Source organism: Meles meles, chromosome 1 (genome assembly GCF_922984935.1).
Source record: "Meles meles chromosome 1, mMelMel3.1 paternal haplotype, whole genome shotgun sequence".
NCBI classification, from domain to species: Eukaryota; Metazoa; Chordata; class Mammalia; order Carnivora; family Mustelidae; genus Meles; species Meles meles.
Window position 1 is genome coordinate 110,399,850 of NC_060066.1, and position 13,254 is coordinate 110,413,103.

At 48.5% G+C, this 13,254-nt stretch overlaps 4 non-coding genes across 4 annotated transcripts; 2 read left to right on the forward strand and 2 right to left on the reverse strand.

Annotated features, from left to right (window-relative positions):
* Window positions 1-1,583: 1,583 nt before the first annotated feature.
* On the reverse strand, window positions 1,584-1,655 carry TRNAE-UUC. Its single transcript has one exon. It is a non-coding gene; the product is annotated as a tRNA-Glu (tRNA).
* Window positions 1,656-5,269: 3,614 nt separating this feature from the next.
* Window positions 5,270-5,342, forward strand: TRNAV-CAC. The gene has a single exon. It is a non-coding gene; the product is annotated as a tRNA-Val (tRNA).
* A 4,585-nt stretch (window positions 5,343-9,927) lies between these two features.
* TRNAN-GUU lies at window positions 9,928-10,001 on the reverse strand. Its single transcript has one exon. It is a non-coding gene; the product is annotated as a tRNA-Asn (tRNA).
* A 614-nt stretch (window positions 10,002-10,615) lies between these two features.
* On the forward strand, window positions 10,616-10,687 carry TRNAH-GUG. The gene has a single exon. It is a non-coding gene; the product is annotated as a tRNA-His (tRNA).
* The last annotated feature ends 2,567 nt before the right edge of the window (window positions 10,688-13,254 follow it).

Sequence of the window (13,254 nt, forward strand, 5' to 3'; positions counted from 1 at the left end):
TTGTATGTATGTATATATGTGTGGGTGTATGTGTGTATTTTTTTTAAAGACTTTATTTATTTATTTGACAGACAGAGATCACAAGTAGACAGAGAGGCAGAAGCAGGCTCCCCGCTGAGCAGAGAGCCCGATGCGGGGCCTGATCCCAGGACCCCGGGATCATGACCTGAGCCGAAGGCAGAGGCTTTAACCCACTGAGCCACCCAGGCACCCCTATATGTGTGTATTTATGCTGACCCAGAGGTCACCAAATAAGAAATTTTACTCAGGATTAAAGAAACTGTAACAGACAGAAGCAGCCTTAAGTCAAATGAATTTTGTTCCCTTGGTTGGTTCTTCTTACAGCAAAGTATCCTAGAGGGAAAGCAGGCAGCAACTGCTTTTGTGAAGGACCTCCGTGTATCCGTTTTCTCAGGGATGTCTACAGAAATGTAAGGAAAAAATATCAAAGGCATCCTTCAACTCCTCTAAGATCCTGGAAACAGAAATTCAGTCACTATGCCACTTGGGGACAAAACACAATTGAATACAAACCGCAAATTAAGTTGTCTGTGTCTGCTTGGACTCAGGCTGAAGCCAGGACCAGCTCAAGGCCAGGACAAGAGAAGACTAAGCACCATCATCACAGGGCCACCACCTACCTGACAGCACCAAGGCAGACAGCTCTGAAAAGCCTTGAAAACTCTCCCCTTCCCTTTGAAGAATTTTCTACCTGTTCCCCTCACCCTCCCCTAGAGGAAAGGATCAGATCCCTGCAGGGCACAGAGAGCCAGGAGGGCAGGACCTAAGGGCTGGTACCTCCCTGAAAGGTCTGTCCTGGGGTGGGGTGTTCTAGAGCTCAGGATGACCCTAGACCCCCTGCCCACCAAAGCCACCAGAAGGAGTCCGGAGGGAAAGTGGTTGCAGGGTATGACACCCTAATCGTGTTCCTACAGCCACAGGGCACACCTGGCCTGCCTCTTCCAGGAGAGGCAATAACACTCGGTCTGCCTGAAGCTTCTCTACAGCCGGAGGGCAAGAGGTGTCTGGTTCCTGAAGGGACAAAAGAGGCCTCCTCCAGAGGACAAGCCCTCCCCTTAGCCTTGGAGGAGAGGTCCTGCAGAGGCTGGTTTTGAGGGACATTGTCCAGAAAAGGAGAAACAGTGGCCGAACCAATTATCTTGAGATGTCTGCAAGGTATTTTCAAAGGGTGTCCAGACTGAATATGTGGAGAGAGAGAAAGTAAATGTGGGAAAATGCTAACTGGTGCAGTGAGGTGAGGGATACAGGTTATTACTATTCTTGCAACACTTTTGTATATTTCACAGTTCGTGTGTTGCTGGGTTTTGTCTGTCTGTTTTGTTTGAAGGAATGAATGGAAGTTCCAAGTTCTCTTTAGATGGAAATTCCCAAAGTGACACCTTAGGTTTCTGAAGTAATTGGATTAAGAGGAGTTTCTGTCCAGGCTCATTCCTGCTCTCTTCTCCCAGCGTGGAAGTTGGCACAAACCGGGGGCCTGACTTCCTCGCATTTAAAAGACTCAGTGCGGAGGCAGAGGCTCTTCACCCGCGGATTTGTGCATATGGAGCCATTGCAAAATAGCATTCCCTGACCGGGAATTGAACCCGGGCCGCGGCGGTGAAAGCGCCGAATCCTAACCACTAGACCACCAGGGAGCTTTCCGCGTATTGTTTTTATGAAATACAGGTACTTTCTGGATTAAACTGTGACTGATTCCTGTTTGCCCATTCCTCTGGGTGATGCACGCCCCTCTCAGGAATTGACCCCTAAGGCCATTCCCTCTCTGCTCTTAAAAAAAAAAAAAAAAAAAAAAAGCGCTACAAGAAAGACCTCACGCTGTGTGGGAGACAACGGTCGCGCCCCGAGCCCCTTCTGGTCCACAAGTCCGGGCACCAATCCCGGCCTGGCCGCCACTCATACCCACCCTGGGAACGCGCCTTCGCGAGGCGGCCGCGCGCCAACACCAAGTTGCTAAGAGGACGCGGGAGCGCGAGGCGCCCGGCGCCACACCCCGGGGTCCCCAACATCAGCCGGTGGACTCCGGAGGACGCAGCAACCCAGGCGGCGCGGACCGAGACCCCTTTCAGGAAGCTTGCGCGGCCCCGAACCGGACCCCGGGTCCCGCTCCCCACAACCCGCCGCCATGCGCTTCCCCGATGCTCTCCACGCTCGGCCCGAACAGTCCTCTTCCACGCCGGCCTTTCTCCCGCGCCATACAGTCGCTCCGTCCGAAGTCGCGTTTCTTGTCTCGCCCACCGCGGTCCCGGAGCCACACATTCTCCCGGCGGCCCGCCTGTGGCGAACGACTCTCCCGATACCGGCGGCGAGGACTCCGCTCAGGCCCGGGCCGGGCCGCCTTGGAGCCTCTTCCCCGGCTCTGCGCGTCCAACGAGCCTCTTTGGGGCCGGCATCGAGGAGCAGGGCGGGGGCAGCGCGGCCCCTCTCGCCAGGTCTGGAATCCCACGCCTTCCCTTTCCTTCCTACAGAGAAGCTCCAAGATGCGCTCGATTGGATTTGCGGGAACCCAGCGTCAGTGACGCGAGTGTGTTAGTTTGTGGTCCTCGAGGGCTGACTGCCCTTCCTTTCTCCTGTCCACGCGGGACCGCAAAGGGTCCCCCGATGCGACAGTAAGACGGTCTCCACTGCCTGGGCGGGGGAGCAGAAAAATAGAATTTGCAGGGAAGGAAAGGGATGAAAAACTAATGAAATTTCGGGATGGAATGATCTTTTGAAATTAAGCCCTCCAGTCGCTGGTGAAGATGGAAGCAGTCCAGTCACATCCTCAACTGCATTCTGAGCCAAAGAAAACAAGACAGAGCCCTGAGGGCAGTGTCCAGTGAGTGTGCGGCCTGTACTTCCTCAGGGTGGGAGCGCTTGAACTCCGAGTGTGGAGAAAACTCGGTAAATACTGCACTAAGAGGAGCAACTGCTGGAGAAAGTGGCACATTTCTTTCCCCAAAAGTTTTGAGCTTTACTTCTAAAGGAAAACGAGAGAGAGAGAGAGAGAACGAGAATTTCTCAGCATTTCCGCCTGTTAGCACTTCGCTCTGAGGTAAACGGGAAAAGCCCTCCAGACATGGCTTTCTGTGAAAACGCCTTCACCTCTTTGTCCCTCCTAAGTTAAAAATTGCACTCTGCGACCTGTTGAACAGGGAAACTACAAAAGGCAAATTAAAGGAAGTTTCAGGTATTGTTAAAGGTAAAACAAAATAGTTCTTCAACAAATGCTGTTGGGAAAACTGGACCACTTTCTTACACCATACACAAAAATTAATTCAAAATGGATGAAAGACCTAAAGGACAGGAAACCATCAAAATCCTAGAGGAGAACACAGGCAGAAACCTTTTTGATCTCAGTAGTAATAACTTGTTACTAGACACATCGCCAGAAGCAAACAAAAGCAAAAATGAACTATTGGGACTTCACCAAGATAAAAATCTTCTGCACATGGAAGGAAACAGTCAACAAAACTAAAAGGCAGCCTACAGATTGGAAGAAGATATTTGCAAAGGATACATCTGATAAAAGGTTAGTATCCAAAGTCTATAAAGAACTTCTCAAACTCAATACCCAAAAAATAAATAATTCAATTAAGAAATGGGCAGAAGACATGAATAGACACTTTTTCTCCAAAGAAAACATCCAGATGGCTAACAGACACATGGAAAGATGCTTGGCATCACTGATCATCAGGGAAATACAAATCAAAACCACCTCACACCTGTCAAAATGGCTAAAATTAACAACACAAGAAACAACAGGTGTTAGTGAGGATGTGGAGAAAGGGGAATCTCCTGCACCATTGGTGGGAATGCACACCAGTGCAGCTACTCTGGAGAACAGTATGGAGGTTCCCCAAAGGGTTACAAATAGAACTACCATAGGATCCAGCAATTGCACTATTAGGTAATTACCCAAAGGATACAAAAATACAGATTCAAATGGGTACATGAACCCAAATGTTTATAGCAGCATTATCAACAATAGCCAAACCGTGGAGAGAGCCCAAATGTCTATGGATTGAGTGGATAAAGTGAGTGGATAAAGAAGATGTGGAATGCAATGGAATATAACCCAGTCTTCAAAAAATGAAATCTTCATATTTGCAACTATGTGTACTATACTACATGAAGTAAGTCAGTCAGAGAAAGACAAAAACCATATAATCTCATATTTTGGAATTTAAGAAAGAAAACAGATGAACATATGGGAAGGGGGGAAAAGGAAGAGGAAACAAACTGTAAGAGACTCCTAAGGATAGAGAACAAACTGAGGGTTAATGGGGGGGGGGGCTAGATGGGTGATGGGTCTTAAATAGAGCACTTGTGATGAGCATTGGGTGTTGTATGTAAGTGATGAATCACTGAAATGTACTCCAGAAACCAGTATTTCACTGTGTGTTAACTAAAATTTAAATTTAAAAAAAAAAAAACTCTTCAAAATGAATCTCAAGACCGATTAGGGAGAAATCGAACAATCCTGAAATTTGAGTGGACTCCTCCTGGGTCCTGAATAGATTTATACTCTATCAGGTCTTCAAACGAATTCAGTACTGGCCGGGAATCGTGAGTTGGCCCGAATGGTGTTGGATATTTTAAAACAGGCAAATGTCCTAACACGTAGCCTTTGCTACGATACTGCCTAAAACAACATACAAGCATGATTAAAATGTTGGGCATAAGTTAGTCAACTAGAATAACTGACGGCTGTAGGAATCGGAAGGACCCCAGCTGCCCAGAGGACCGCGGAGAAGCGCAGAGAGAAAGGGCGGGCGCGGCGGCGCAGGCGAGAGGCCGGGCCCAGGGCGTCCTCCGGTTCCTGGGAGGATTCCAGGCGCCGAGAAGCGGCCACGAGCCGAGAGCACCGACCGCCCCGCAGCGAAAGGGGCCACCGACACCCCGAAAGGTAACTCCCGGCCGGGTGGAGGGGGCGCCTGGGGTTCGGACGCACGTGACCCCCACCCCCACCCGGGGAGCTGGAGAGTCGGCGGGGCGCCTTCGGCACCGGGGCGCGTCGTTCTGGATCTGGAAGCCCTGCGTTTGATGCGGATCCCCAAGCCAGACTGACGGCGCCCCCGGGTCTTCGCTTCCTGCGGGGAAGACGCGGGATCCCAAACCCGCGCCGCAGCGGGGCTGCGGTCCCCTTGCCTGGAGGGTCGCGAGGGCTTTTCAGGGGCTTTTTGCACTTAGGAAAGAAGGCGGTGGGCACAACAGTAGGGGCAGGACGGAAGCTGTTCAGGCTCCGGCACGAAGGCTCACAGCGTGTTTCGTTTCCGTAGTGTAGTGGTTATCACGTTCGCCTCACACGCGAAAGGTCCCCGGTTCGAAACCGGGCGGAAACAATGGCCTTTTGCCCCCAAGTTCTATTGTTGACAACACGCAAAGGAGGACGTTTGGAGCCAAGGGAAGGCAGCGTGCGCAGCCTCATTTTCCTTTCAGAGATACAAACTCGAAGCCAGGCTGCAGCTCCCTTGCTTCCTGAAAGCCTACTCCGCACCTGACAACCTGGCCTCGTTCGTCCGCTGCGGGTCTCGGTGGATAGCCGGCCACAACCAGTCAGTCAGGCCGAGAGGGGCGCCGGGGACAAAGCCCAACTCACGTTTCCTCTACATCCGGAAACCCCCTAACCTGCTCCTCTGGCGCCTCAGTCCGCTCTACAGGCGGACAGGCACCCGGGCTCGGAGAACGGACCACGTCCTCCCTGAGCCGTACACTTGGCTTTCCCGAGCCCAGCCCGCTGGCGCAACAGGTGGATTTGCCCCCACAGAACCAAAGAACACGAACTGCACCTGGGACTCGTCAGTCAGCGTTTCAGGCTCCACCCGAAGAGCCCACGGGGGCGCTGGGCGCCGAGGAGCCCTTCAGGTGCCATCATCAGGACAGCCCTTGAGCTAGTTGGGAGGTCACCAATAGAGGGACTCTCTGCTCCTCAACCCCGCACCTTACTCATCAGGAAACCGAGGCTCACCAAGAGAGCATGGCCTTGGCTCTGCCACACACAGGGGTAAAGCCAGACTAGAATGGAGCACAGACCAGTTAGCTTGGGGTCAGACCTCAGAGGCCAAAGCGCTGCTGAGGCTGGGAGAGGTGCTGAGCAGCGGGGCAAGCCCAGAGCCTTGGGCCTCTGGGAATTGACCCCATTTTCGGTCTGTCCCTCTGGTAAATCCAACTTATACTGCAAAGGCCAAAGCAGAGATCTTGCAAGGTCTACTGATAGTCTAGTAGCTAGCATTCCCCTCTTTCACAGCCACTACCCAAGTCAAGGAAACTCTTTTCCCAGCTTGCCAGCATGAAGAAGGCTATTCTTAATCCCCAGAGGTAGGTGTGTCCCAAGTTCCAGGTGCAGAGAGCCCCTGCTTTGAATCCCTAAAATCTGGTGAGGCCTGGCCTGAGAGTCCAGAGCATCTCCCAGGCAGGGAGAGGTGAGATGTTATGTCTTGTCCTGGCCTTTACCTGGTCCTAGCTGCAGTCTGAGTCCAACCAGACACATACTGATTGGTGTGTGTTCAATTGTGTCTCTCCCTCAAGTGGGGTAGTGACTGAGCTTTCATTTTCATGACCCCAGTGGAGACCAAGAATGCTACCGATGAGGTTTTATACTTTGCACTTGCTTTCTTGCTGAATCTGTAACTCTGAAGGGGAAAAAAAGGTTTAGCTGTGGATAAATTAGTGGTCTCAGTGCTAGGTTCAAGGGGAAAAAATTCAAGATGTTAGTAAGGATAAATCTCAAATACTTTAAATAAATCAAAAAATTTTAATAAATGAGGGGCAGCTCAGTCAGTTAAGCAACTTTTTTTTCTTATTTTTTTATAAACATATAATGTATTTTTATCCCCAGGGGTACAGGTCTGTGAATCGCCAGGTTTACACACTTCACAGCACTCACCATAGCACATACCCTCCCCAATGTCCATAACCCCCCTCCCCGTCTCCCAACTCCCCATCCCCCCAGCAACCCTCAGTTTGTTTTGTGAAATTAAGAGTCACTTATGGTTTGTCTCCCTCCCAATCCCATCTTGTTTCATTTATTCTTCTCCTACCCCCCTAGCCCCCCATGTTGCATCTCCACATCCTCATATCAGGGAGATCATATGATGGTTGTCTTTCTCCTATTGACTTATTTCACTAAGCATGATACCCTCTAGTTCCATCCACGTGGTCACAAATGGCAAGATTTCATTTTTTGATGACTGCATAGTATTCCATTGTGTATATATACCACATCTTCTTTATCCATTCATCCATTGATGGACATCTAGGTTCTTTCCATAGTTTGGCTATTGTAGACATTGAAGCAACTGACTTTTAATTTCGGCTCAGGTCATGATCTCAGGGTCATAATCCCAGGGTCATGATTTCAGGGTCATAAGATAGAACCCATGTTGGGCTCCACTGCTCAGCAGGGAGTCTGCTTGAGATTCTCTCCCTCTCCCTCTTCCCCTGCTTCATGTGCTTGCTCTCTCAAATAAATAAATACATCTTTTTAAAAAAAGAATTTTAATAGTTGACATATTATGGCATAGAAAATGTTTTATGTCGTGTCATTTTTTTTTCATGTCATGTTTCTAAAAAGAACTCCTTGTATACATCAGACTGGTTTAATCATTTTGGTCTAAAAACTGCTCTATGCTGTCTTCCCGGTTTTCTAACAACTTAGAAAATATCGATAGCGTAGTATTCTAGTTTGTACAAGTCTTGGCTTAATTTTCTCTTCAGAATCCTAATGACACTGAACATCCTAAATTACCTATGACCTATTTTATTGGTCATTGACAAACTGTAATTCCAATAACTAACTCTACACAATTGAAAATTATGTGTTCCAGTAAATTAAATATACTGGATACCTAACGTAGCCCATATAATATCTTTTAAGTGAAGATTAAGTTTTTAAAATTCTAGAAATCATAATTATTCCACCCACAAACTTCAGTAAATGTTTTAGGTATAATCTAATACATAATTCCAACATATATTTCTCTATTATGTGTCAGCTCCCTTTGAGATTTTAAGATCTATTAAGTTCTTTGAATGATATTAGATTGAATTAATGTATAAGCTTTGTCTGGACAATTTCTAATTAAAAGAGAAATAACAGGGGTGCCTGGGTGGTTCCATTGGTTAAGCATCTGACTCTTGATTTTGACTCAGGTCATGATCTCAAGGGTCCAGAGATTGAGACCTGCATCATGCCCATCGCTCAGTGGGGAGTCTGCTTGAGATTTCCTCTCCCTCTGTTCCTCCCTGCTGCTCTTTCTTTCTGTGTCTAAAATAAATAAACAAATCTTTAAAATATATATACAGAGAGAGAGAAATAACAAAATACTGTTTTTAATATAATGTTGTTGCATATTTTTATAAATTATAGAGTAGCTACAGGTTAACAGGTTGATAGGAAGTGTGAATACCTTTCGGGGGTGTTGGTACAGGTGGTCATCATTGTCATTTTAGGAAGTATAAAATACATGCAATGTCTGCTCCAGGCAATAAGGAGTTGTTACTGGAGACCTGGTTTTTCCTGGAGTGCTTGTTTATAGAAAATATCTTTAAATGACTGGGGGGGGGGGGCAACATGGAATTCTATGCTTCCTTCCCCCAAAAAAGTCTTTCAAAAATTAAAGTGAATAATGACATTTACAGGGGTGCCTGGGTGGCTTAGGGGTTAAGCCTCTGCCTTCAGCTCAGGTCATGATCTCAGGGACCTGGGATCAAGCCCCACATCGGGCTCTCTGCTCAGCAGGGAGCCTGCTTCCCCCCTTTCTCTCTGCCTGCCTCTCTGCCTACTTGTGATCTCTCTCTGTCAAATAAATAAATAAAATTTTTTAAAAAAAATTAATAATGACATTTACATATAAATGCTGGAAGACTTCATCACCAGCAGATCCACGCTGCAAAAAAATGTTAAAGAAGTCGTCCAGGAAGAAGGGCGCTGATACCAGACAGGACTCTGCATGTAGCCAAAGGAATGAAGGACAACAGAAATGATATTTGCATGGGAAAGTATTTTTTTTCCTTATTATTTAATTAATAAATATTATTTTCTCATTAATTTTTTATCCTTATTATTTAAATCTTGGGGGCGCCTGGTGGCTCAGTGGGTTAAAACCTCTGCCTTCCACTCAGGTCATGATCCCAGGGTCCTGGAATCGTGCATCAGGGCTCTCTGCTCAGCAGGGAGCCTGCTTCCCCCCCCCCAACCTCCCTCCCCCCCCCCCACCCGCCGGCCTCTCGGCCTACTTGTGATGTCTGTCTGTCAAATAAATAAATAAAATCCTTAAATCTCTGAAAACAAGGAACAGATTAAACAAAGGTAATGACGATGGATTGTGAGGTTTATAACATGCAACATAAAATGCATGACAAAACTAGATAAAGACAGGTAAAGGAGAAATGTTTAGAGATATGAGTTGACTTTAAGGCCAATTGCGGTAAATTACAGATGTATGCAGTTATGAAGCCTAAAGCAGTTGCTGAAATAACAAAAGATTTAAAGCTAATAAACCAACAAAAGGAGAAACATGGAATCATGTAGAAACCATGTAATTGCTCTTCCAGCATTCTTCGGTAAAGATGTGTACAGTATTAGCTGCATAGGACCAAGGTATTATTTATTATACTAATAGCATAAAACCAACTTAATCTCAAAAGTAAATGGAAAGGGTTAAATAAATAACACAAACAAGCTTCATTGTCAAAAGGAATTCAGGTTAACAACGATGACTCTACTCTTGAGGATTCCTGGTGACCTGTTTTCCTCCTGAGCTCTTCTGGATCTAAGGATCCCTGGCGATTTTGGCTTTGGTCCTTCTCTTGTACACAAAACACTTAAGAACCGGAGGGTGATAGAGGCGTTTCTCTCCCTTTAGGTTAGAGGATGCACAGGGTAGAAACAACTGCAAACACTGTCACCTTCTAAAAATACCACGTCGTCCCTGAGTGGGCTCGAACCACCAACCTTTCGGTTAACAGCCGAACGCGCTAACCGATTGCGCCACAGAGACCGGTGGAAGCACTCCTCCCCATCCAACAGAGAGCAAGCACATGCACTCAACGCTAGAGGGAGCTACCCACCGTTGCAGGACAGCCGTTGAGTCTCTAAAGTCTCCGAAAACCCGAAAGGAGTCGAGGCGGTGTGTTTGTCGTGTTTGAAACCCATACGTTGGGCGTTTCCGAAGGCGGAAGGAGAGCCAGCATTCCGCGCCGGTGACCCCCGGGCCTGAGGCAAGAAGGGCCCAAGAGAAGCGGAACGGCTGGTGGGCTCGCGTAATGGCTCTACCAGTTGCTTCACCTTCACCCGCCTCCTATCTGCCCTGCCGGCGCCCCACTCGGCTGCGGTCGGCGTGGTAGGAGCCGGAGGGGAGGGTGCGGGGATCAAGAGAGGAAATGTTAGGAGGAGAGAAAGAAATGGGAGAGGCATAAACGCTGCAAAGTTACTTCCCAGGAGATCCCTACAGATGCACTGGCTGGATGCAGTGGAGATAATAAATCCATCAGAATAGGGAGGGAAACAGCACAGTACCTGCAGTTGACCGAGAACAAAGCAGTGCGGTAATTGGAATGAATTTGTCAAAATTAGTAGAACAAGTTCTGAGCTTACCACCTGGGGCTGTGGCGCGCCGTGATCGTATAGTGGTTAGTACTCTGCGTTGTGGCCGCAGCAACCTCGGTTCGAATCCGAGTCACGGCAAAGCTTGCCTTTTTCTTTGTGTTTCAAACCGCACGGGCCGCTCCCCTTACCTGCAAGGCAAGGGGCCACGCTTTTCGCTGGACACCAGTGCAACATGGTCAGTAAAAGAGAGGAGAACCCCGGGCGTACTCCACGTCACCATTTAACAGAAAATGTCTAAAGATGTGACGTGCAAGCTCTCAATAAGCCCTGTGCATCGCTTCCCCTAAGGGAATGGTCTGGTCAAATTGGGGGCTTTTCTGGTGGAAATACTTCACACATGAGTGAGACTTTCGTACACAAAAAAGAGCAGATTTTGGAGAGTCTGCAATACACTCCAGACCTGTCCTGGTCTACGTTGGACTCTACGGTTGGATAGCTCATTTTTATCCTAAAAAAGGAAAATTGCAATGTGTGTTCACAGAACAAAATGCCCAAATATTTAAGGGACAGCTATTTAAATATTGAAATGCTTGCTTATCACCAGGATCAAGACAGAAATTTTCTATCAGCCAAGCACGTATGACCCTCTGATACACTTTCCAGGTAATGGTTATCCATCCCTACTATTTTAAACTATTCTGATGTCTACCCCCACAGATTAGCCTGGTCCCTTTTTCAAATTCACATGAATGAATATACACTTTTTCTATCTAGCCATTATCAAGCAACATTATGGTTTTTATACATGTTATTGCATTTGTCACACTTTAATTCTGGTGTTAAAGATAATGATGCTAGTGTGATAAGTATATTATCTTAAAGATAATAAAGACAAATGATAGATATTTGAGTGATTTCAATCTGCAGCATTTGGGGACTCATACAAATGCCATTCTACAAGTCACTTGTGTATATGTGAATAAATGTCCATTGAAGGAAAGGGAGCCATGGACCAAAAGACACAAACACACGTCTCCAAGGAGAGCAAGACCACCGTTCTTCTATGCTAGAAGCGCTAGAACGGAAGCACTTTAACGTTAACGGGTTGTTAACGAGGTGCTAGAACGGAAGAATGGAGAACAGTGAGGCAAGTCACAGAAAAGTGGAGGGTTTTTTTTGTTTTTAAGATTTTATTTATTTGACAGAGATTTCAATGTAGGCAGAGAGGCTGGAAGCAAGCTCCCTGCTGAGCAGAGAACTCGATGCGGGGCTCGATCCCAGTACCCTGGAATCATGACCTGAGCCGAAGGCAGAGGCTTTAACCCACTGAGCCATCCAGGCGCCCCCGAAAAGTGGAGTTTTTATTGCCACTGAAGAGTGCATCCTCCTCCATCCTTCCTCCTGTCTCCAAGGCCCTCCCGGGAATGGACCGGCCGACGGAAACGACGTTGAGAAGCGGTCCGGTGTGCGAAGTCTGGGCTCCGGCAGCACCCGTTGTCAGGTGTGTCTTCTGGGCCGTAAGAGCGACCCCCACAGGATATTCCTGCTCTTCCCGGAGGAGCGGTGGGAGAGACGCTAACCTGGCCAGCTCGGTGAGCCGCGCGTGCCTCTAGCGGATTCCAGGCCCGTCGAAGGGCTGAGCCAGGAGCGCGAGCACGGAGCCGGTTGCGGGCTGCCGCAGGTTCTCTCTCGGCAAACACGGATCCAATTCCCTCCGCAGGCACGCGAGAGGCTGCCGGGTCCTTTCCGCTGGTTGGAGATGGGTGGGTGGCTGGGAGGAGTGGCGGCTTCCGGTTCCCAAGAGCACAGAGGGAGCGGAAGACGAGGGAGAGGGAGAAGCCGAGAGAGGCGAGGAACAGCTGGCTAGCCGGGGCAGGGACCGAGAGGACGCGCTGGGACAGGGATCCTGAATGCAAAGGCCGGTCTCGGGCCCCCACGTTTTTGGAAGGGGAGCCTCCTTCCGACTTGGTCCCAGAGGGAATGTGGAGGCCTTCGCGCGACGTCCCCCCGTGCTTTCTCACCATTATACGCCGCGTGGACTTTCTTCGGCAGGTATTCGCCCACGAGCCTGCGAGAAATTTCGCGCCTGGTGCGGAGCTCGACGGACAGGGTCCCGGCGCAGGAGCGCCCACAGACACTTCACTGTAGGGAATGAGCCGAGTGTACCTCTGGCACCTTTTGGACAGGAGGCGTTGTGCAAGAAGAAGTTACATCATATACTTTGGTTACGAAATAGGAGAGGCAGGGGGATGAGGGAGGAGAGCCAGGGATTGAGGGTGGGGACCCAATACTAGGAGGAAGAAACGCGCTTGACCCAACCAGTCTCAGTGTTTCCACACAAACCCCAGCGCTGAAGAGGCCTTTGGCTCCTGTGCTTTGTAGCTATGAACCCGTCCGTGCCCACAGGCACCTTGTAACGTAGGCGTGAGGCAGCCACAAATGTTAGTCATCAAGGTCTGGAGTAGGAGATATATGAAATTGGTTGGATGGTCAATCCTGGGGGATTTGGATCCAGACCAGGACCTTCTAGAATTGGTCCTGGATGGATTGTGGGTCAGGTACCTGACCTGGATGGGCGTGAGGAAGGGGAATGTGTAAGTGAGGTAAGTGTTCAAACATGACAAATGTGAGTTTGTATGTGTGTGTTTGCATGATGCATTCTCAGGGCTTTTTAAAGTGCCATCTAAAAAAATAAAATAAAATGC